This window comes from Dipodomys merriami, unplaced genomic scaffold (assembly GCF_024711535.1).
Source record: "Dipodomys merriami isolate MVZ:Mamm:240054 unplaced genomic scaffold, mDipMer1.0.p SCAF_1, whole genome shotgun sequence".
NCBI classification, from domain to species: Eukaryota; Metazoa; Chordata; class Mammalia; order Rodentia; family Heteromyidae; genus Dipodomys; species Dipodomys merriami.
In genome coordinates, this window is record NW_027202270.1 from 49,343,505 (window position 1) to 49,366,170 (window position 22,666).

Consider the following 22,666-nt stretch of genomic DNA (forward strand, 5'->3'; position numbering starts at 1 on the left):
TGGGTAATGTCTCTTAGCTTTTTCTTTTCTTTCCCTAAAACTGGCACTCTACCACTTTTGCTACATCTCCACTTCTGGCTTATTGTGGGTTAATTGGAAATAAGCCTCTCATGGACTTTCCTGCCCAGGATGGCTTTGAATAATTCTCAGATCTCAGCAGTAATGATATATTTTATGTGTTCTTATTAGGCCTTGCAATCCTGCAGACAGTGGGTGTTTAAAACATAATTCCAAGCTGGGTACTACTGGTTCACACCTGTAATCCTAGCTTCATGGAGGCTAAGGTTAGATAGACCACAGTTTGAGGACAGACCAAAGGCATAGGTCAAAAAGTACAGTGCCAGGCTAGCAAGTGCAAGGGCTAGAGCTCCAGTCCCTTTACCATCACCAAAAAAGAAAAGTACTTCCTGTGGCTAGGCTGAAGAAGAAGTCTGGAATCACCTGTGTAGTAACAAAGTCCTAAGAGTAAGTTATTTCAACAAATAAATGTGGGCAGGGTAAACAGAAGAGAGTCGTGTTGACTAGGACTCTGTCATGTGAGTAGGAATAAGTTACCAGTAACTTTTCTTCATATATTCTTTGACCTCGTCAATGCTAATGCTTTCACATTAGCCAGCTTCATTCTTTTATATCACCTATAGCCATCTATTGATGCTTGAGTTGGTCATTCATGAATTTCTAGATGGAGGAACCAAGAAAGAGCCTGTGAAATGTCTGCAACAGAAAGGAGGTGTGGGATGCCAGCACAGAGAGTGAAAGAAAAATGTTGTTAACAATGGCAAATACCCAAGGGATGGCCTGCAAAGATAAGGGCTGTGGGTCACCTGTGCCTTTAGAGAGAGCATGCTCGGTTAAGTGGGGTTAGAAATCAAATCGCACTGTGCTGTGGATGGAGTGACTCCTACTAGAAACACCATAATGAATGTAGACTGCTGCACAGAGTCAATGTGTCGGGGAGGAAATTGGATGGTAGTAGGGTAGTGAGCTTAGGTGAAAGAAAGATCAGTTTGTTTTGTTTGTTGATTTGTTTTTATTTTTTTCAGGCTAGAAATGTGGGCAACATATGTAGGTGATAGGAAAGGAATCACAATGAGGAAAGTGGACAAAAGGAGATAATTAATGGCAAAAGGTCTCAGGCTCTGTGAGAAGGAATAAAAATCAAACACAGGCTTTGAATAGCAGGAAAGAATCCTAGTAGTTCCTTGAGATCGGAGGAGAGCAAGAATGTTTATAGATGAAGCTGAAGCCAGAGGGAATGGCAAGGACTCACTGTCTCCACACAATGACCTCAATTTCCTTGTTAACATAGCAATGGCGTTAAGGGTGAAGGGAGATGTGTGACTTCAGCCCAGTGATAAACTGTTGAAATAGTCGCTGATATCAAGCAGCTAAAGGATTTGCAAATGCTATTGAGCATCAGACTCAAGCACTGTATGTCTGCAGAGTGGTATAATTTGTTGCTGCAGCACTCATGAGCCTATAAAGAAAGTGAAGATTCACTATAGCTTTGATTCAAGGTCATAGGTACCATGAAGGAAAACCCAAGCTGCAGAGCAGTGTAGTCTGCTGCTGTCCATGTAAAACCATGGGCAGGACTTGGAGAAAATACCAAAGATCAATGGCTCCAGAAATCTCAGTGAATGAACCCTAGGATAAAGAAGTAAAGGAACGCTAACTTTCTCTTTGTTTTTATCTTTATCTGTTATTTCTTACAAGTGGGAAAATTTGGGTAATGATTAATTTTCCAACTTTTTTATATTCCGTCTTAATTTGGCAAAGATGTTTTTTTAAATACAAAGCCAGGTATAAAACAAATGAAAGGAAATTAAGAATATCTCAATGATTGTCAAATGCTGTGGCTTACACCTTAATCTTAGCTACGTAGGAAGCTGAAGTCTGGAAGATCATAGTTTGAGGTCAGCCAGGGCAGAAAAGTCTGAGTGACTCTTCTCCACCAAAAGCAAGGGTTGGGACATAGATTAAGAGGGAGAGTACCAAGGCGGGGAAGGGAAGTGAAGGGTAAACAAAGGAGGAGGCTGCAATGCTTGGTAAGAAATGTATGCATTATCCTGCCCATGTAATTGTAGCCCCTCTGTACAGTATGTTCTCAAATAAAATAAAATACAATTAAAAAAAAAAGAGGGAGAGTACCAGCCTAGCACACATGAGGCCCTGAGTTCAAACTTAGTATTGCCAAAAATAAAATAATAAAAACGTACAGTCAGAAGTATTTGAACATTGATATGAAAGTAGCTCTATTGAGTCACTTTGAGAATAAGATACTGTTGGAAGGCTGGAAAGAATTTTGTTTTTGATGTAGAATACAAGTTTGCTGAGATGGGAGAGGTAAAGGTTCCATTAGCAATTTTCAATGTTGTCTCACAAGGACACTGAACTATGTCTGGAGACCTTTTTGGTTGTTACAATGAAAGTAGAGGTACTGCTGGCTTATTAGAGCCTAAAATGCAGAGAACAATGTCCCTCCATCCCAGCAAAGACTTGCCTGGACCAAAATGTCAGTAATGCTGAAGTTAGGAATCACAGACTAGGTCAGGTGTTCACAAAAATGAAGAAAGAATAAAACTGCCATGAAATCATTTGGAGAACCAGCGAAGTCAGATGTGGATAAAGAATAGTCACACGGAGCAGTGGCATTCTAGGTGATGCCAGACTCCAACGCGCATGTTTGTGAGAAGAACTGTCATCATGTGGAAGCTGCTATGGGCAGCTGGACTTGTGGAACAATTTTGAAAATGATTTCTGGATTAACAAGTTGTAAAGCAAATTTAGGGAGGATGAAAATGAAGGAATCTAACAGAAAGCATTAACTTTTGAAAAGTCACATTTCCACTCCCCTTAAATGAAAGTATTTCTAATTCTGTATGTATGTTTCCAGATGAAAACAGTGACATTGCATGAGAAATCTTAATTTTCCTGTAACTTTCCTTTAATACCTCCCCCCACACACACATCCTTCCTTTTATTTTTCTCAAAGCAGACCTCAGTTTAGAGGTCAATTTAGAGGTATCCACTAAATCCTTCTACAACACATGTAAAACACTATCTAATAAACACTGTCTGCTTTGGCTTGATTGAGCCACAAATATCTTTCCTTTGTGCTCCTAGTAATGCTCTATAATTGACCTTTACTTCTTTCAGATGATGTGTTGCAAATGGTATCTGTCTTTTGGAAGACTGAAGTAAATTGCAATGGTAATTCTGAGGCTTCTTAATGGCCATTTGTTTTGTTTATTTCAATGGCCAAATACTTCTTTCACATTGATTTATCTTAATTAAACAAATTGGCATAACAACTTTTTCTGCATAGAAAACTGCTCAACATTTTTTTTTTGTTTTGGGTCTGGTTGTGGGGCCTGAACTCTGGGCCTGGGCGCTGTCCCTCAGCTCTTCAGCTCAAGGCTAGGGCTCTACCACTTGAGCCACAGCGCCACTTCCGGCTTTTTTCTTTTTACTTATGTGGTCCTGAGGAATCGAACCCAGGGCCTCATGCGTGCAAGACAAGAGCTCTACCACTTGTCACCTTCCCAGCCCCCTGCTCAACATTTTTATTCAAGGCTGATACTGTACCACTTGAGCCATGCCTCCACTTTCAGCTTTTTGCTGGTTAACTGGAGATAAAAATCTCTGAAATTTTTCTGCCAGGGCTGGCTTCAGGTCTTAGCCTCCTAAGTAGCTAAGATTACAGGTGTGAGCCACCAGTATCCGGCTAAACGTTTCAAGAGTTTATCTAGTAAACTCAAACTTCTAATCCTCAGAAAGCTAGGTTCTAGGGATCCTAGTTCAAAACCAGCACAGACAGAAAAGTCCATGAGACTCTTATCTCCAATTAGCTAGCAAAAAGCCAGAAGTGGAGCTGTAGCTCAACTGGTAGAGTACTAGCCTTGAGCACAAAAGCTCAGAGACAGCATCCAAGCCTCAGGACCAACACACATAGGAGGGAGAGAGAGACAGAGACAGAGAGAGACAGAGAGAGAGGGCTGAAAGATTTACGATAATGTCAAATTATATAATGGATTTATCTATAGTATAGGTGGAAAAAATAGGAGCATCTGAACCTTAATCATGTCATCCTCCTCTGCTCAGTACTGAGCATGACAGAGGGAAACTCCAAGAGACCAGCCAGCATCACAGAGAACCTGTGACTCCCTTGTTAATAATCAAAAAGATGGGCTGGGAAGGTGGCTCAGTGGTAGAGCGTTTGCCTTGCATGCATGAGCCCCTGGGTTCGATTCCTCAGCACCACATAAGCAAAAAAAAAAAAAAAAAAAGAGTCCAATTTATTTTAATATTCAAATTTCCATATATCTTCTACTGGACGAAACACATAGAAACCTACATGCTTTCAACTATTAGTATGTGAATGAAATAATAATGTTCTTCTGCCTTCAATTCTCGATGCTTTCCTAAAACAATAATAAGACTGATGATTAGAGTATGGGAAGCACTCATATAGAGACTTCTCAGCCATGCTTCACTTACATGTCATAGTGTCAAAATTATGAACCCATTTATGTTTAGATTTCATTCAGTTAAACGGAATATCCAATTTCCTTTTATACAAAGAAAGTCTATATCCTTTCAGAGAGTGAATGGATCTGTTTATTACACCTATGTTTCTTTTTTTTAAATATACCAGATTTTAAGTATATGTACTAAATACATGATCATTTCTAGAAAATTCGAGGAACAGACATATTCTGTAATTCACCTACACATCGCCTTCACTAGACACACTTCAGGAAATTTACCATCAGAGGTTGTATTTCAGCACACTGGCTTTTACTTGCAACTATAGGGACACAAGTGTCACTTTTTTCTTGTCTAACTTATGAGAGACAAGTCATCAAGCTTCTCTAAAAATATCATCCTACATTTAATTCTTTCCTTTCTTTTTTACATCTAATTTATTTCCTTCTAGCTTTTTCTCCATGGCATTTAAACGGAGAACTCTGTTCCCATTACCCACCAGCAATATGTAATTTCCTCTGTAAGAGGAACTGCTTTCCCCTACCTAGTCCCATAACACAACATATATTGGTTGAATGATGACAGTTGTTATTTAAATGAATTGACTTATTTTCTAATGCCATATACTCGGAGTGTCTCCACTGATTTTTAATAAAAGAATTTATTCTTATTTGTTAGGTGACTTACTTCAACTTAACTTCAACTTACTTCAACATCACCTTAAAAAAAGAGGAAAAAAAATCCCTCCTGCAAAGCACAGTGCTGTGTGGTTGCAGTTCAAGCAGGGCCTGACTCACCTCCATTTCAAGTCTCTGCACAGCCAGCTATTATTTGCACAGGATCCCTTTGGAGCTATAGAGTTCAATCCCATTCAAACCTACAAGCCTTTCTAGGTCGCTGGGGAAATGATTTAATTCTCTGGTGAGCTTAATAAAGAAATTGACTGCACTGGGATAATAAAAAGGAAGCAACTGGGCAATGCTGCCATTTTCACAGCTGTTTGCACAATTAATTGCAACAACATGATATTTACAGTGTAGCCAAAGACACTTCTCTTCCTTAGAATCTCATATTACTTACCAGCACTGTGCTTAAAGAGCTACTTTAATCAAAGAAAAATTCTCATTAATGTAAACTCTGATGGTTTCTAGGCTAATAGAAGTCATAATGTGAAAATATGAATAATCCCCAAATAATTCCTAGCAGGCTTTAGAGTTCACTCCATGCCCTTCTTAAGTCTAGCTTTTCTTTTAGTTATGTACTGTTTAGGTTCATAATAAAATTAATTTCTGGGTAACATATTCATTGGACATATGTTCATGTTCATACTTTCTCTTGACAATGGGGATCTTATCTTATTCATTTTGGCATTATCAAATCATCTTACCCTTGGTAATCCCTCAATAAATTAACTCTTGGATGAATAAAATGAATAAAAATGCAGACTATAAACAAACTTGGCCAAGTGAAAACAAACTCCTTCACTGAAAATTATAAACCTATGACATTGTGTATTGTGACATAAAAGAGGTAGAAATCATCCACTTTTACAAGATATTTTAGTAAAATGAACTATTTTAATCTGCAGTGTAGCAATAACTTCCAAATGAACTTTCTATTTGTTATTAGAAAAAGGTCTATGTCAGATGGCTAAAATGCAAGACAATAATAATGTTTGAACTTCTAACCTTGATATTGGAAGAATTCCAGTGTTTACCTGAAGAAGACTCTATGCCTTGGAGAGCATGTTTGCAGTTTCTTGATAGCTCTTTGATTTTTTTTTCCTTGAAAAAGAAAATGTTTTATTTTTACAAAGGGCTACATTTTCTGAGTAAAGCCAACAGGAGATGCAAACCTAAGACTCTTGGTAGGTAAGGCCTTGGCTATACAAACAGATATATGGTCTTTAGTGAAGAAACAACCTCCTAGTACTGGAAGAGCCTAGTGAAGATCCTAGTGAATCACTTATGTACTTTTATTTACTTATTTAACTTTTTTGAAACTAACTTCTCAACATATAGTGTTAGACTTATATATCTCTTTATTTCCAGGAGATTCATAGCTTCAAGACAAGTATTGGAGAATATCAACCAAAAATGCCCTAGCTTTTGATAACAGGTAAAAAATATAATAAATATGTATTACTTTTTCCTAACTTACATAGGAGAAAACATTTAATTCTGTAATTAACTCAAATATTTACATTCATATTTAAGACAATATTAAAACTTTAAGATAACTTAAGACAATGAAAATAAATAAGGGTGTAGCTCAGTGAAAGAGTATATGCCTAGCACTTTGGAGGCCCTGAGTTCTAACACACACACACACACACACACACGAACATACAGATATACAAATACACATATATCCTTTAAGATATACATTAAAATTACATTGCTGTAGTTTAAAATTTTTTTGGCAGGAATTCTATACATTTTGGGTTTTTTTGTTTTGATTTGTTTTGTTTTTGGTCAGTCATGGGGCCTGAACTCTGGGCCTGAGTGCTGTCCTTCAGCTCTTCAGTTCAAGGCTAGTACTGTACCTACCACTTGAGCCACAGCATCACTTCCAGCCTTTTCTGTTTATGTGGTGCTGAGGAATTGAACCCAGGGACTCATGCATGCAAGGCAAGCACTTTACCACTGAGCCACCTTCCTAGCCCCCACATATTGTTTATTAAAACTTCAACATGTATCATTTTTTCCTAGATCATTTGTGAATTTTCCATTCTCATATGTACTCAGGGGTACTTAGTAGACAATATGTTGAAAATGAACTATACAGCTGTGGGTGGAGACAAGAGGAAATAATGGGAGAGAATGAAGGGGGAACATTGTCCAAAAAGAAATGTACTCATTACCTGACTTGTATATCAGCTTTATAATAGCAATAAAAAATTAGCAAAAAATACTGTATCCCTATTAAAGCATAAAAATTAGCCAGGTACGGTGGCATACATCTGTCGATGCAGCTTTTAGGTATCTGGAGGTGGGAGAATTGTTTGAGTCCAAGAGTACAGGAATAACAATAGTAAAACTCAAAATGAACATTTCTTTGGGCTTATTTGCTTCTTTTTGACTTCTGAGACAGGATACCACAGCCTAGACATACCTAGAACTTATGATGTGATTCTCAGGTCTCAGCCTCCTGAATAGCGAGGATTACAGGCATAAGCCACCAGTACCACCATCCTAATGCTTTATTTAGACTTGGGGACTATCTACACAGATATGCTGAAGTAAAGGTTTGGAATTAACTAGAAAATCTGTGATTCAACAGCACAGAAATAGCAAACAATAGTCAGAATTACAGATGAATAGAGGTTATCAAGTCCAGTCTGGTTTGACCAACCCCAGACTGAGCAGAATTTAAGGCATCTCATAAAGGCCGATTCAAAATTCTGTATGATGTATGATTTTTAAATACTTAAAATTCCATTGAGATCATTACATGCTCAAATGATGGCACACTGGAGACCACTGAAGAAATAATTTAAATCATCCTTTCACTAACTTTCAGAAACATTTCAGAAAGCAGCTTATTGTGTTTACTCAGCTAAAGACAAATATCCTAAGATTACATTCCACATAACTAAAAACCAACAAACATGCAAGCACACTAACAGATCACTGTTTAAACATGTCAGCTAAGTAGACTTTAAAATTATTTCCAACTAAAACAATATAGTGAAATAAATTGGATGTTGAGTTGAACACGTCCATAAATGTCATTCATAAACTCTAATTTCTTTGGTGATAAAAATGAATTTTGTAGCCAGGCACTAGTGGCTCAGTCCTGTAATCCTAACTACTCAGGAATCTGAAATCGGAGGATCATAGTTTGAAAGTCCATGAGACTCTTATTTCCATTTAATCACCAAAAAGCCCAAAGTGGAGCTGTTGCTCAAATGGTAGAGCATTAGCCTTGAGCACAAAAGCTCAGAAACAGTGCCCATACCCTGAGTTCAAGCTCCAGATCTGGCATGTGCAATCGCACACGTGCGCATGTGCACACACACACACACACAATTTTGTATTAGTTAAATGTCATTTTATTTATTGAAGTATCATTTGTAATTTCATCCTAAATATAAATACTGTTCAAACTCCCTATTGAAGCTAAAATAAAAGGAATAGATTAGGTATTTTTGGCTATTAATGATTAAGAGTTAAATATAAAATAAAATTGTACCCTACAATCAAATATATAAGACCTTCTTCTGGAATGTCAGGTCTTATAGTAAGCAAAGTATTCAGAAATTTGATTTAAAATTTTATGCCTATAATTAAGATATTATTTTGACAGAGTCAAGGTGCCCTTGCTATTGAATAGGTACTGAAACTCTGACCTGTTGAAAGCTGAATAAGTAAAAATAAGTGCTATGCATAGATTAAACAGGTGGCCAGTGGATCCACAAAAGAGAATCCAGCACATCAGAAGAAGTAAGTCATCTGGAAAAACAAGCGGAATGCAGCACAAAAGTTAAGCTCTGAGGATCCAGAGTCAATGCCATTTCTATGCACGATGCACGGTAGTTGACATGGGCTATTTCAATTTAGTACTTTGTCCAGATGAATGGGACTTGAGGATATTGTTATGTGAGGCTGTGTTAAAAAAGGATGTACAGACATATTAAGAAAAAAATAATTCTTGCAGGAAGACTTGAGACATCTTTTTTTTTTCCTTTAAAATTACAACACTGAGGGACAGCGTTCAGGCCCAGAGTTCAAGCCCCATGACTGAAAAAAATATATCATGGATAAAAATAAAATAATAAAATAAAATAAATAAAACACCTTTGTACAGCATATGCCAAAATAAGTACAACGTGCTAGCTTGGGAAAATAAATCAATTCATATCTGACAGCTGACATCCAAAAAAAATGGAATGGACATAAATCATAATTTAGAAATGTGAGCCTAATGCTTATGGTTCTCATCTGATCTTTTTAATACTTGAAGTTCAACTGAGAAACTTTGATGTCTAGACTTTAGTTGTATATAAATTCCTTCACAAGTAAAGTGAAGATACCTGCCCTTGTTCCAGCCTCCTTGGTTTTCTGGTTGCCTATAAACATGACTGAAAATCGTTCTACAAATCCCAGCTGTCATTTGGAGTGGCAAGGGTCGGGACTGTCTTCCATGCTTGTCAGGGTTTTTTCTAAAGGCCTCCGATAGTGGGTCAGGGAAGCTCATGGCTCTTGTTGGCATGTTTCAATCAGTGGGCAAGCTAGCCAGCACCAAGAGCACTCCAAGGCCACTGGAGGTCACATCCCAGAGATGTGGGCCTGAGCCTGTGATATTTCAATCAATGATTCATCAAATACAAGGAAATAGAACTTATCTGAAACACTCTTACCTTGTTCCTGACTTTAAAAAAAAATGCATTTGCAGTGCACTGTGGCTCAAGTGGTAGAGCGCTAGCCTTAAGCTGAAGAGCTGAAGGACAGTGCCCAGGCCCAGAGTTCAAACACTACAACCAAAAAAAAAAAAAAAAAGCATTTGCTTTTGGTTTTGCTTTTTTTGTTTTGTTTTGTTTTGTCAATCACAGGCTTGAACTCTGAGCCTGAGCGCTGCCCCTCAGCTCTTCAGCTCAAGGCAGGTACTCTAGCCACTTCCAGTATTCTGGTGGTTTATTGGAGATAAAGTCTCACGGACTTTCCTGCCCGGGCTGGCTTTGAACCTCGATTCTCAGATCTCAACCTCCTGAGTAGCTACGATTACAGGAGTGAGTTTTGAGAATACGTGTTTTTTTCCAGAACCACAGAATTTAAAACCTCTAAGCTGACAACTTCTACAGGCCTGGTTCCTATCATGGTTTACATGGTAAAAAGAGAGCACTGGTCTATGAATAAGTGTAGAAATGACCTGGTGTTTCTAAAGTACAAAGAAAACAAGTTTAACCTAATAGTTTAATTGTATTTGCAACTGCACCTGAAACATAATACTGCACAATTAATAGGCCTGCCATCAGCACAGCACCATTTCATCTGAATGACAAGTAGTTTTCTGACAAAATAAAAAGGCCAAGGATAGAACCTAGCATGAGGCTGACCTGCCATGGCAAGTTTGACCCCATCTTCGTAAGAAAAGACAACACCACCATCTAAATTTAGAAATATTTTAAAATAATACCACTCCAATTTTATCTTCACACAATGCTGCAGTACAACTATTAAAAATACATGTAGCCCTCACTCTATTTATGAAACCACAAAAATTAATTTCCATCTTGTCCAAACCTGTGTTGAAATATAAAAAGCAGTATTATATGCCAAGGAAGTTTCTAAAATAATAAGTCATTCTCTTTCAGTAAAGTGTCCAGGAGTTGCAGCAAAATTAATTTTACATATTTTATAGATCAGGCTTTGCCACTCAATCATTTGTACTCAAAAATGTGCAGATAATTCTCTAAAATTTGCTCAGGGATTCTCTGTACAAAGGCAAGAAAAAAAAATCACAATTACACAGGCGCTGGTGGCTCATGCCTGTAATCCTAGCTACTCAGGAGGCTGAGATCTGAGTATCATGGTTCAAAGCCAGCCCGGGCAGGAAAGACTCTTATCTCCAATAAACCACTAGAAAACTGGAAGTGGTGCTGTGGCTCAAGCAGTAGAGCACTCGCCTTGAGCTGAAGATCTGAGGGGCAGCACACAGGTCCAGAGTTGAAGCCCATGACAGACAAAAAAAAAAATCACAATTACTTGGGGTTTTCAAGAATTATCTGTGTGACAATTTTAAGGAAATATTTTAAAGCCTAAGAAAGATGACTCTTGAAGAAAATTATACATTAGACAGACTACAAATTTGGCTAAAATACCCTATCATACAAGAGATTGAAAACATGTTTTAAAATCTACCTTGTAATGGACAGGATATAGTTTTAAGGAACTGTTACAACAAAGATTCCCCCATTGTTGACATCATGCACTTAACAATCAAGAATTTTCTTGAGGTCTACACATAGTTAACTCACCCCACTAATGTCCACTCTCCTCCCTTTACCCAGTATAGAGCCCTTTGTGACTGACTACATATCTGTAGTCTGTCCCTCACATGCACTCTCCTCCAAGGCCTTTCCTACATGTATCTTCAAACTAATGTGACCAGAAACAAACAAACAAAATACACTGAGCCAGGTGCCAGCGGCTCACACCTGTAATCCTAGCTACTCAGGAGGCTGGGATCTGAGGATCACAGTTCAAAGCCAGCCTGGGAAGAAAAATCCATGAGACTCTGATCTCCTGTGGAGCTGTGGCTCAAAGTGATAGAGCACTAGCCTTGAGCAAAACAGAGCTCAAGGACAGTGCCCATGGCCTGAGTTCAAGCCCCACAACTGAAAAACACACAGGCTCATGTGCATGCATACACATGTGCACACACACACACACACACAAAGTGTATACATAGATACACAGTTATATACACATGCACGCATGCATACATACATACTGGATATAGTTATATTGTGTTAGCCATACAACTTTCAATATATGACAAATTTCAAATGGACCCCTCTCCCAAAGGGCCTAGCAATTTATCCTGTTTCCTTCATTAACATATGCTATGAAATCACTCAAAGAGGCTCTTCTGCTATAATCCTAACTATCCAACAAGCTGAAATCTGAGGATCAAGAGCTCAAATCAGCCCAAACAGAAAAGTCTGTGTAAGTCAGTGAATTCATATTTCTTGCTTGTTTATTTTCTCTTGACCAGTGATATATACATTATGAGAACAGGGACTTTGTATTTTTGGATAAATAAACACTTGCTTAGGACTTACAGAAAAAGTAGGTTTGGGTTTTTTATTTTGTTGTTGCTTTGTGCTGGTACTGTGGCTTGAACTCAGGGTCTGGGTATTGTCCCATAGCAATTTCACTTAAGGCTAGTACTCATTCCTCACCTCCAGCTTTTTGGTTGTTAATTGGAGTTAAAAGCCTCTTGGTCTTTACTGCCTGAACTGGTTTTAAACTGTGATTCTCATATCTTAGCCTCCTGACTAGCTAGGATTACAGGAATGAGTCAAGAAATCTAATAACAATAGTTCCTGGAGGAAATGTGGCAAAAAGGGAACCCTACTGCATTGTTGGTGGGAGTGTGAACATGTTCAACCACTTTGGAAAGCAGTATGAAGGTTCCTCAAAAGATTTATCCAAATGACCACAAACAAGGCCACACTAAAGCTACCAGCACAACTATGTTTATCAAAGCATTATTCACCATAGTACCATAGCTAAGATATGAAACCAACCCAGATACCCCTCAGTAAATTAATGGATCAATAAAATGTGATATACATATATATATATATATATATATATATATATATATATATATATATATATATATAAGAATTCCATACTTCCATCAGAATGAATGACACCACCCCATTTGTAAGGAAATGGAAAGATGGGGGAAAAAAAACATATTAAGTGAAGTAAGCCAGACCCAAAGAAACATAGGTCCCGTGTTTTCTTTTATTTGCAATAAATAAGAGAATAAATAAGATTATGTAGGATAATCTTAACAGATGAGCAGCACAGCTCAATAGCTAAGTACATATGACCACATAAAATGTTGCTATGTGAAATGAACTCCAAGACACGGACACAGATGTTTTTATTTGTTGTTGTATTTAATGTACTATGTGATTTCTTGTTTCTTTTGTATGTTCTTCCCCCTATGGTATATCTGCTGTTGTCACTGTATTTGATTTTGGTACCCTGGTACTGTATATACATTTATCTGAATTAGGGAAGGGAAGGGGAACAACAGAATGGTGAGACAAAGGACAAGGGGGAAGCAATGCAACAGCGATATTCACAAGACAATATGTTGGAAATGATCTGTACAACTTGGGGGTGGGGGGCTGGGGGGGAGGGAAAGTGGGAGAAAAATGAGGGAAGGAGTAAAAACTTTGCCATGAAATGTACTGATTACCTTACTTATGTAACTCTAACCCCTCTGTACATCACCTTGACAATAAAAAAATAAAAATAAAACACAGGGTTTTTTTGTTGTTTTGTTTTTATTGGCAGTCCTAGGGCTTGAACTCAGGGCCTGAGCGCTGTCCCTGAGCTTCTTTATGCTCAAGGGTAGTGTAAGGTCTGCACAGGGACACCTCCCTACCTCTTGGCTGTTTCTGCCCAACATCTGTTACCTAGGTAACTGGCAGACCTGGAAACAGTCACCTTCCCTTCCTGCTAGGTCACATCCTGGGCCACCTCTGTTCATATGCCTCCCATCTGACCTTAGGAGGCTCCCAGACCCTGAGGTCACATCCCAATCCAGTGTGGCCACACCTTTCCCCCACCTGGCCACATCTCTTCCTGTCCCTGGCCTAGATAAGTCCTGGGTCACCCCCTTCCTTGATGGGGCAGCAGTTCAGTAAATAAACTTCTTTTCCTGCCTGAATAGCATGTGGTGTTCTCTTCATTGACTACCTAATGAAACCTACCTATTTAATACACCTTACAGGTAGCACTCTGCCAGTAGAGACACAGCACCACTTCCAGCTTTTTTGAATAGTTCATTGGAGATAAGAGTCTTATGGAACTTTTCTGCCTGGGCTAGCTTCAAACCACAATCCTCACATCTCAGGCTCAGTCCTGAGTATCTAGGATTATAGCTGGCTTTAAAAGAAAAAAATGTATTCTTGACACCACCCCATTTGTTAGGAAATGGAAAGACTTGGGGGAAAAAAAATTATATTGGGGCTGGGAAGTTGGCTCAGTGGTAGAGCGCTTGCCTTGCATGCCTGAGGCCCTGGGTTCGATTCCTCAGCACCACATAAGCAAAAAGAAAAAAGCCGGAAGTGGTGCTGTGGCTCAAGTGGTGGAGTGCTAGCCTTGAGCTGAAGAGCTGAGGGACAGCGCACAGGCCCAGAGTTCAGGCCCCACGACCGGACCCCCCCCAAAAAAAAAAAAAATATATATATATATATTAAGTGAACTAAGACAGACCCAAAGAAACATAGGTCCCATGGTTTCCCTTACTTACAATAACTAGTATGTGTCTAGGACAAGCAGAAAAGGCCAAAAGCTATATACATATGACCATATAAGATGATGCTAAGCAAAATGAACCCCAAGATAGGGATACAAGAGGTTTTATCTTACTTGCTGTTGTTTTTAATGTACTTATAATGTACTGTGTCATTTGTTGTTGTTGTTGTTTCTTTTGTATGTTCTTCCCCCATGGTATAACCCCTGTTTTCACTGTATTTGATTCCAGTGCCCTGCATCTTGTATATATATTTTCCTAATTTGGGGAGGGGAAGGGAAATAACAAAATGCTGAAATAAGGATACAGGTTGGCCCATTGTAACAATAAGACAACACAATGAGAAAAGGAGACAATACAAGAAACTACGTTGAAAATGAACTCTACAGCTTGGGAGTGGAGGGAGTTGCTGAGGTGGGGAGGGAAGGGATGGTAGAGGAAAAACAAAGGAAGGGGTAACAATGTTGGATAGGAAATGTACTCATTAGCTTACTCATGTAACTATAACTCCTCTGTACAGTATCTGTACAATAAAAAATATATTAAAAATACAACAGAATTTTAAACAATAAAAGTATATTCTTATCCAAATCTAGAAATATGTGCTTTGCTGTTGATAAAGAGAAAAATCCAAGCAGAAAGAAAGAAAGGAACAAAGACAAGGGAGGGAGGAAGCAAAGGAGGAAGGGAAAGACTACCCATATTGTGAGAAAGTACTTATGACTTTACATAAAATATGTATATGTCTGCATCAAAGATTGTTCCCTATAAATTTTTAAGTACAGAACCATTTTGGACGTTGGGTCTGTAATTTTTTTCTCAAATAAAGATCAACTTTTACATATAAGGATGATTTTAGGATTCCTTAATCTCACAAAGGAAACTGAGGGTTGCTGTTAGAATTGATCAGCTTCCTGGGAAATGCATAAATTCTTACAGATGGTCTTAGGAACACAGCTAAATTGAAGACTATGTTAGTCAGTGTACTTTCATGCTGAGCAGCAGAAAATGGAAATGAACCCTAAAAAAAGAAAAAGTGATATCCACTGACAGGAATAAAACAGGAAGATCTTCATAACATTTGTCAGTGTAAGCTTTAATTAAGCAACCTGCAGTGCCAACCTTAATTCTTATGATGGACAATTTACCTTATGAAAACCTATTATTGGCTTGTGGGGTATGGATGCTCCAAAAGGGTCTTGGCTGGTCACTGGACCTTTCCTGACAACTTTCATTCTTTTTTAAAATGCAGAGGAAAGTTTTTGGGCACTGGTGGCTCATGTCTGTAATCCTAGCTACCCTGGAGGCTGAAATCTGAGGAACCTGTGTTGAAGCTGGCAGAAGGAGAAAAGTCCATGAGACTCATCTTCAACTAATCAGCAAAAGCTGAGAGTGGATCTATGACTCAAGTGGCAGAGCACCAGCTTTGAGTGAAAAAGCCAAGGAAGAGTTTGAGGGCCTGAGTTCAAGTCCCATTACTGGTATAAGCACCCCACCCCCTACACACACACACACACACACACACACACACACACACACACACACACGTACAAAGAAAAATGCAGGGGAAATCTCAGACTTTCTGATGAGAACACATCTTTATCTTCTCTTCCACAATGAGATTTTTTAAGTACAACAGACTCCTATAGAAAATGTCCAGCACCTAATAAGCATGTAATAAATGTTCACATATTTTCTTCATACATTAGGAATGTTGCCTGGTGTAGCTGACTTTATCCCTTGGCCAAATTGAATGGATCAGTGAAGAGCACATAATCCAAGCTTAGATGACTGTTAATCAGGGCCCAATTCATAAAACACATTCTATATTTAGTGGCAGATAGATAGATAAATAGACAGATAGATAGATAGATAGATAGATAGATAGATAGATAGATAGATAGATAGATAGATAGAGCATAATTATTCTGTCCTGAAATTGATATGGGTATAACAATAAGGAACACCTAATGCCAATGTCAAATATAGTATGTGTAAAGAAAATAAGGAAATGAATAGGAACTTTACTACAGAATAACTTCCTAAATGTTTGGCCTAATCCATGACTTCACAATAAATTGATTTTTACTATAAATTAAATACTAATTTTTACTTTAAATTAAATACTGAATTACTACAGAAATGCATATTTAATGCAGGTCAAGAAAGAATTATTTGAATCTTAACGTAATACAAGGTGCTTCTGCTCTGGTGTAGCAAAGTAAAAAACAGGTTGACATTTTCTGTTATTTCTTTTCTGTCTCTGTCTCTGTCTTTCTGTCTGTCTGTCTGTCTGTCTGTCTGTCTGTCTCCCTGTCTGTCTGTCTCTGTCTCTGTCTCTGTCTCTGTCTCTCTCTCTCTCTGTCTCTCTCTCTCTTTCTTTCATCAGTTGGACAATGTCCCTGGACAATGTCCCTGTGTCTTCAGCTCAAGGCTAGTGCTCCACCACTTGAGCCACAGTGCCACTTCCTCTTTTCTGGTGGTTAATTAGAGATAAGAGTCTCACAGACTTTCCTGCACTAGCTGGTTTTGAACTGTGATCCTCAGATCTCAGCCTCCTGAGTAGCTAGGATTATAAGCATGAGCCACTTGCACCTGGCTATTGTCATTTCTTAACCATGACTTTGGGCAAATTACTGAATAGCAATTTCTTCTAAAGAGCATATCAACTCCTATTTTATCAGTCGGCAGTAAAGTTGTTTTTATTTTAGGCATCAAAAACATTGACTCAATGCAAATCTTTCACATATTAGACCCTTACTAAGAAAAATCAAGTACAGAAACTTATAGAATATTTAAAAGTTTTAAAGCAACTTAAATATTTTCTCTATTTATTCACTTGCAAATACTTATATTTCAAGATGCTATTTAAAACATATTTACTTTACCAAGACTCACATCTGTAATCCTATCAAGAGGGGGTGAGCTGAGGATTGCAATTCAATGTCAACTGGGCAGGAAAACCAGTGTGACTCTTCCTTTCAATTAATCACCAAAAAAAAGCTGAAAGTAGAGCTACGGCTCAAGTGGTAGAACTCTAGTCTTGAGCACTAAAGCCCAGGGATAGCACCTCAGCCCTGAGTTTAAACCCCAAGATACACACACACACACACACACACACACACACACACACACACACACACACACACACACAGACAGAGTACTTATTTCAGATCTTTATGATAATATGAACTAGGCCATCAAAATGAATACTTTGAAGGCAGCCCTGGTGTTTTGTCTTCCCATTTTATTCTTGTAACATACTCCAGATCTTCTTTCATTATCACCACATAATGGGGAAATGCACGGGACATGCCTAATGGAAAGACTTGATCCATGGCCAAATTAAATGGTTCAGTGAACAGCACATAACACAAGCCTGGATGGCCGTCAGTCACAGACCAATTCATAAAACAGAGTATAAGTGTAGTAGCCTCACAGAAAGAATTACATACAGAGAACTAGTCACAACTCTTTCAACAGAGTTTTGATGCTAAACAAATAGGGAAAACAGTGAAGCTCAAGAGCTAGCCACATCAGGAGGAAGCTGTCGCCTCTCGGCTGGAGACACAAAGGAGGAGGCCATGTAAACTACCAGAGTTGTAGATGGCTCAGCCTGGTGGGGAACCAGATCCAGGAGGCAGTTGATGTATAGAGCTGAGGGGGTGGAAATATCATGTCCCACCCTTTCATTCTTCATTTCAGAAGAAGAGTAAGGACTAGATATGAGCATAGAATGACAGCAAAGTGTTACACTAGAATAGTCCTTAAGATCTAAACTGCTGGAGCCTACAAGAAGATGGTGCTAGGCTGGGTGCTGATGGCTCACACCCATAATCCTAAGTGTTCAAGGGGCTGAGATCTGAGAATTGTGGTGTGAAGTCGGCCAAGACAGAGGAATACAAGCGACTTTTAACTCCAATTAAACAGCAAAAATCTGGAAGTGGAGGCATGCCTCAAATGGTAAGAGTATCAGCTGTGAACAAAACAGCTAAGGGAAAACACAGGCTATAAGTTCAAACCCCTGTAGCAGTACAAAGAAAAGTAAAAGAAGAGGAACACAGTGCTAGAAAGATGTTTTCACCTACACAAAGGCAGCCATCTTCTATGAATTGTCTGGAAAATCTATAATCAATCCCATATGTAGTAAAAGAATATTAGTCCCAAGTACAGTGAAAAAAAAGCCCGAGACAACACATACAGAGAGAACCAAGGTTGTGTATAAGCTCCAAATCCACTTTTGCCAGTTCCATAAGCAAGGATGTTTCTTCATTGTTTCAGTTTGATTGTATACAACTTTTGTCATTTGTAGAAGAAAGAAAGAAAGAAAGAGAGAAAGAGAGAAAGAGGGAAAGAGAGAAAAAGAGACCTTAAATAATGTAAATACATCTATTAATTGTAAATGCTTTAAAGAAGGTCTAGGATAAATGCCAAATATTATCAGTTACAAAAAGAAAAGAAACTAGAGAGTAGATTGAGTTATGTGTTACCAGTAAAAGACATTAAATGAACATAGTCATGTTGACAGGCCCTGATTGGCCAAAATACTCTCCCTTTCTCTTTTATCTTAAGGTAGTATTCTAAATAACAAAAAGAAAGCTATAGAAAGGTAATTTCTTCCAGTCTCTAAAGACAGATGAGTCATTTGTATTCCTCAATTTATGTGTGGTAATAACACTACAAAAAGAAAGCAGATCAGTGCCAGATGGAGACTATCAAAACAAAAGAGACAAAAGTGGATCTCAAGTTAATCTGAGTGATAGACTGTGAGATGGTGAACTGAGCATCATTGCCCTCTTTATCCTACCTCAAAGTAAACTGAGTATATGATTTGTTGTTTAACCCCTTTTATATGTTAGGAAAGGTAAAGGAGTCCCAGTCATTCATTCTCTAGCTAGCTAGCTAGCTATCTGGTCTAATATTGCTACATTTCTTCTTTCCTACTTTTCTTTTTTTTGTTTGTTGGTTTGTTCTTATTTTTTATTGTTACTGTAAAGTTGATATACAGAGGGGCTAAGGTTGCATGAATGAGGTAATGAGTGATGAGTACAGTTCTTTTTGAACCATGTCTCCCTTTCTATCACCTTCTCCTGGTTTTTCCTGCCCATTTCCACCCACAATATACCCAGTTCATTTTCCACATGATGTTCAGTGAACTCCTTTTCTGCATTTGTTCATCTTTATTCCACCTATTATGTGCCCTGCTAAATAAAAACAAGACAAAAAAAAAAACAAAAACAGCAACAATGGTATGGTAACTAAAATAAGTTTCTTGTTTCCTTTTCTTGGAGTTCATTTCATAGAATATTATTTTATAGGATCATCTTATATAGCTATTGAGCCTTTGTTCACCAGTCCTTTAGCCTCAGTGTGTGAATGACCAGAATCCTATATAATTTATCATATCCCAAAGTATATGCATATATTTAAACACCCACATATTTGACAAAGCTCCTTCGTTAAATAGAAATTAAGGAAGATATGTTAATTTTTTAATTTTGTTATTGTTACTATCAAGGTAATATACAGAGGGGTTACTATGTCAGGTGATGAATATAGCTCTTTGGAAATTAAAGAACATTTAATGAGTATTGTTTCAAAGGCTAGAAATTCTTGGAAACCCAAAGCTGGTTAGAAGTTTTTGCTCGTGCATTTTGCCTAAAACGGAAAGATCTTGCCTCTCAGTAAATATTTTTTTGTTTGAAGAATGAATTTATAGCTCCCAAAGCTCTCAAAGCCTGTTTCCATTTAGTAATGCTGTTTCTCCAAACTAAAGTTTCTTGGCTACAAGAGGTTAGTTTTCTATAATGCATACAATGTGTCGATTTTAAAAAAACCTATTTTTTTTTCAGTATGATTTGATGTCTACTGGCCTGAAATCCTCAATAGGAGTGTAAGGTCCTTAGGATAGAAGCAAGCTTTGCATTCTGCTCGTGTGCCATTAATATATCTTTAGTATAGTGTATAACAGTCATAAACCCCAATAATTCTCTCAAGCAGTAGAATTTTAGCAGACAGGGAATACTTGCAAAAAAAATTTTCTCTTCAATAATGAGAGGTATTGAAGGCAACAGCATTTAATAAAACTAATTGCAATGTTAATCAGCACAGATGGGTAAAACTGATCTGAATGTCAATTGTCAATCTCTATTACTTCCATTGGTATTTTCACATTATTCTGGTTAATATTAACATACATGAGAACGGAAGGAGTAGTTCCATTTAGTGCAGAAAGCTGGCTTTTCCTTTTTTTAATATGTTTTTTATTGTAAAAATACTGTACAGAGGGGTTACAGTTACATGAACAAGGTAATCAGTTCATTTCCTATCAAGCATTGTTGTTTTTCCCCTACCATCCCTTCCCTCCCACCTCCACAACTACACTCTCCCTCTCCCCAACCTAAATTGTAAAGTTAGTTTTTCAACATAGTGTCTTGTACATTTCATTGTCACAATGGGTCAACCTGTATCCCTATTGAAGCATTTTGTTTTTTCCCTTTCCCTCCCCAAGCTAGAGAAGTGTGTATACAAGACATCAAATACAGTGAAAACAGGGGTTATACCGTGGGAGAGGAACATACAGAGAAAAAAAAAATCACATGCTACATTATAAATACGTTAGAAACAATAGCAAGAAAGAAAAAACCACTTGTGTCCCTATCGTGGCTTCATTTTGCTTAACATCATCTTATCTGGTCATATTTACATAGCTTTTGACCTTTTCTGCTGGTCCCAGACATATACTAGTTATTGCAAATAACTATGTTTCTTTGGCCCTGGCTTACTTAATATGAATACATATCATGATATGTATTCATAAGGAATTTGAGAGAAGTTTATAGTTATTAGTTTAAAACAACAAAAAGATGCCTTGTTAATATAAAGTATGTCTAATAAGTATGAACTTCTGGAAACGTTTTTATTTTCAAAACAAAAAATTAAAAACTCAAAATGTTTTGTTAGGATATAAAATTAGAAAATATCATTCACTCATGGTAGGCACAAAAACACTCTTGAAACTTAAGGATCCATCAAGGAATATATATATTACATGAAATAAAGCACAAACTTTTACTCTATTAATATAGTGAAATATAGAAAACTGTCTAATATTCAGGGAATAAAAAAGTAATATTATGAAGATGCCAATGTTGTACAGCCAAAATCAATTCTTAACTTTAATGGGATGCCCATGGCATAGCAATGGTGGTTTTTGCAATTTAACAAAATTCAAAATTTTAAATGAATATCATGGGAGATTATCTTACCATCTTTAAGAGTATGATAGTGTGTTTCTGTTCATTATGATAGCTTAGGGAAAATTGGAATTCTCATGTGAGAAAGTGGAATGTACTAGAGAGCTGTAATACAATACTACTTTTGGTTCAGGAATTACTACCCAGATAATAAAATACAATAAAAATCAGATACACCTCACACTGTATGTAAGAATTTTATATAAGAACAGAATAAATAGGATTTTATATCAGAAAAAATTTTATATAAGAACAGATAAATAGGAAATACCATATTCCTCAATGTATGATTTTTAAAAATTATCTCTCCATTTGTACTATATGCTAACAGTTTCAAATGGATTAAATATTTAAATACATTTAAAAAATGTATAAATCATCTATATGCAATTACTTGGTCTTGTGATCAGAGAAGTTCTGTTATAAGCATTTCTTAAGGGTTAAATTAATGGTATAAGCAATTGGTACACATAAAAGATAAATAAATAAATAATTTGCTTCCTTTAATTCAGAGAAATTTTTATTCAAATGTCAATGGAATATTACTTTTCATTTACAAGATTGGTCAATATATGGATGTATGTGTGTCTTCCTACATGTGTAAGTCTATATACATATATGCAAATGTACACACACACACACAAAGAGAAAAAGAAAGAGAGAAAAAACTCTACCAATTCAAGGCTTTTTTTTAAGGCTTTTGGAAAATCGTAGAAGTAGACATGTAAATTGATAACGTTTTCTGGAAGTCAACACAATATCCTTTGAGATATGGTATCAGTATTTACAGATTTTTTCCCCTAATATATATATATATATGGGGGGGTCAAAACAAGATTCACATATTGGAGAAAAGTTCTAGAAAATTATTATGATGAATGAACATAGTAAAAGTCTTCTTAGGCTAAACTATGTAT

The 22,666-nt window shown here is 37.3% G+C and overlaps 1 protein-coding gene across 3 annotated transcripts in view; it reads right to left on the reverse strand.

The window, feature by feature from the left end:
- Positions 1 to 22,666, reverse strand: part of Csrnp3 (cysteine and serine rich nuclear protein 3) — a 204,038-nt gene that overhangs the window by 145,363 nt on the left and 36,009 nt on the right. The window contains exon 2 of one of the 3 annotated variants that reach the window (XM_070021780.1): positions 6,206 to 6,272. The exons of 1 other annotated variant lie outside the window; for it this stretch is intronic. The gene's annotated coding sequence lies outside the window, so the exon portion shown is untranslated. Of the gene's footprint in view, positions 1 to 6,176; positions 6,273 to 22,666 lie in introns of those variants that run through there. One more of the 3 variants, XM_070021763.1, reaches the window with a different exon arrangement.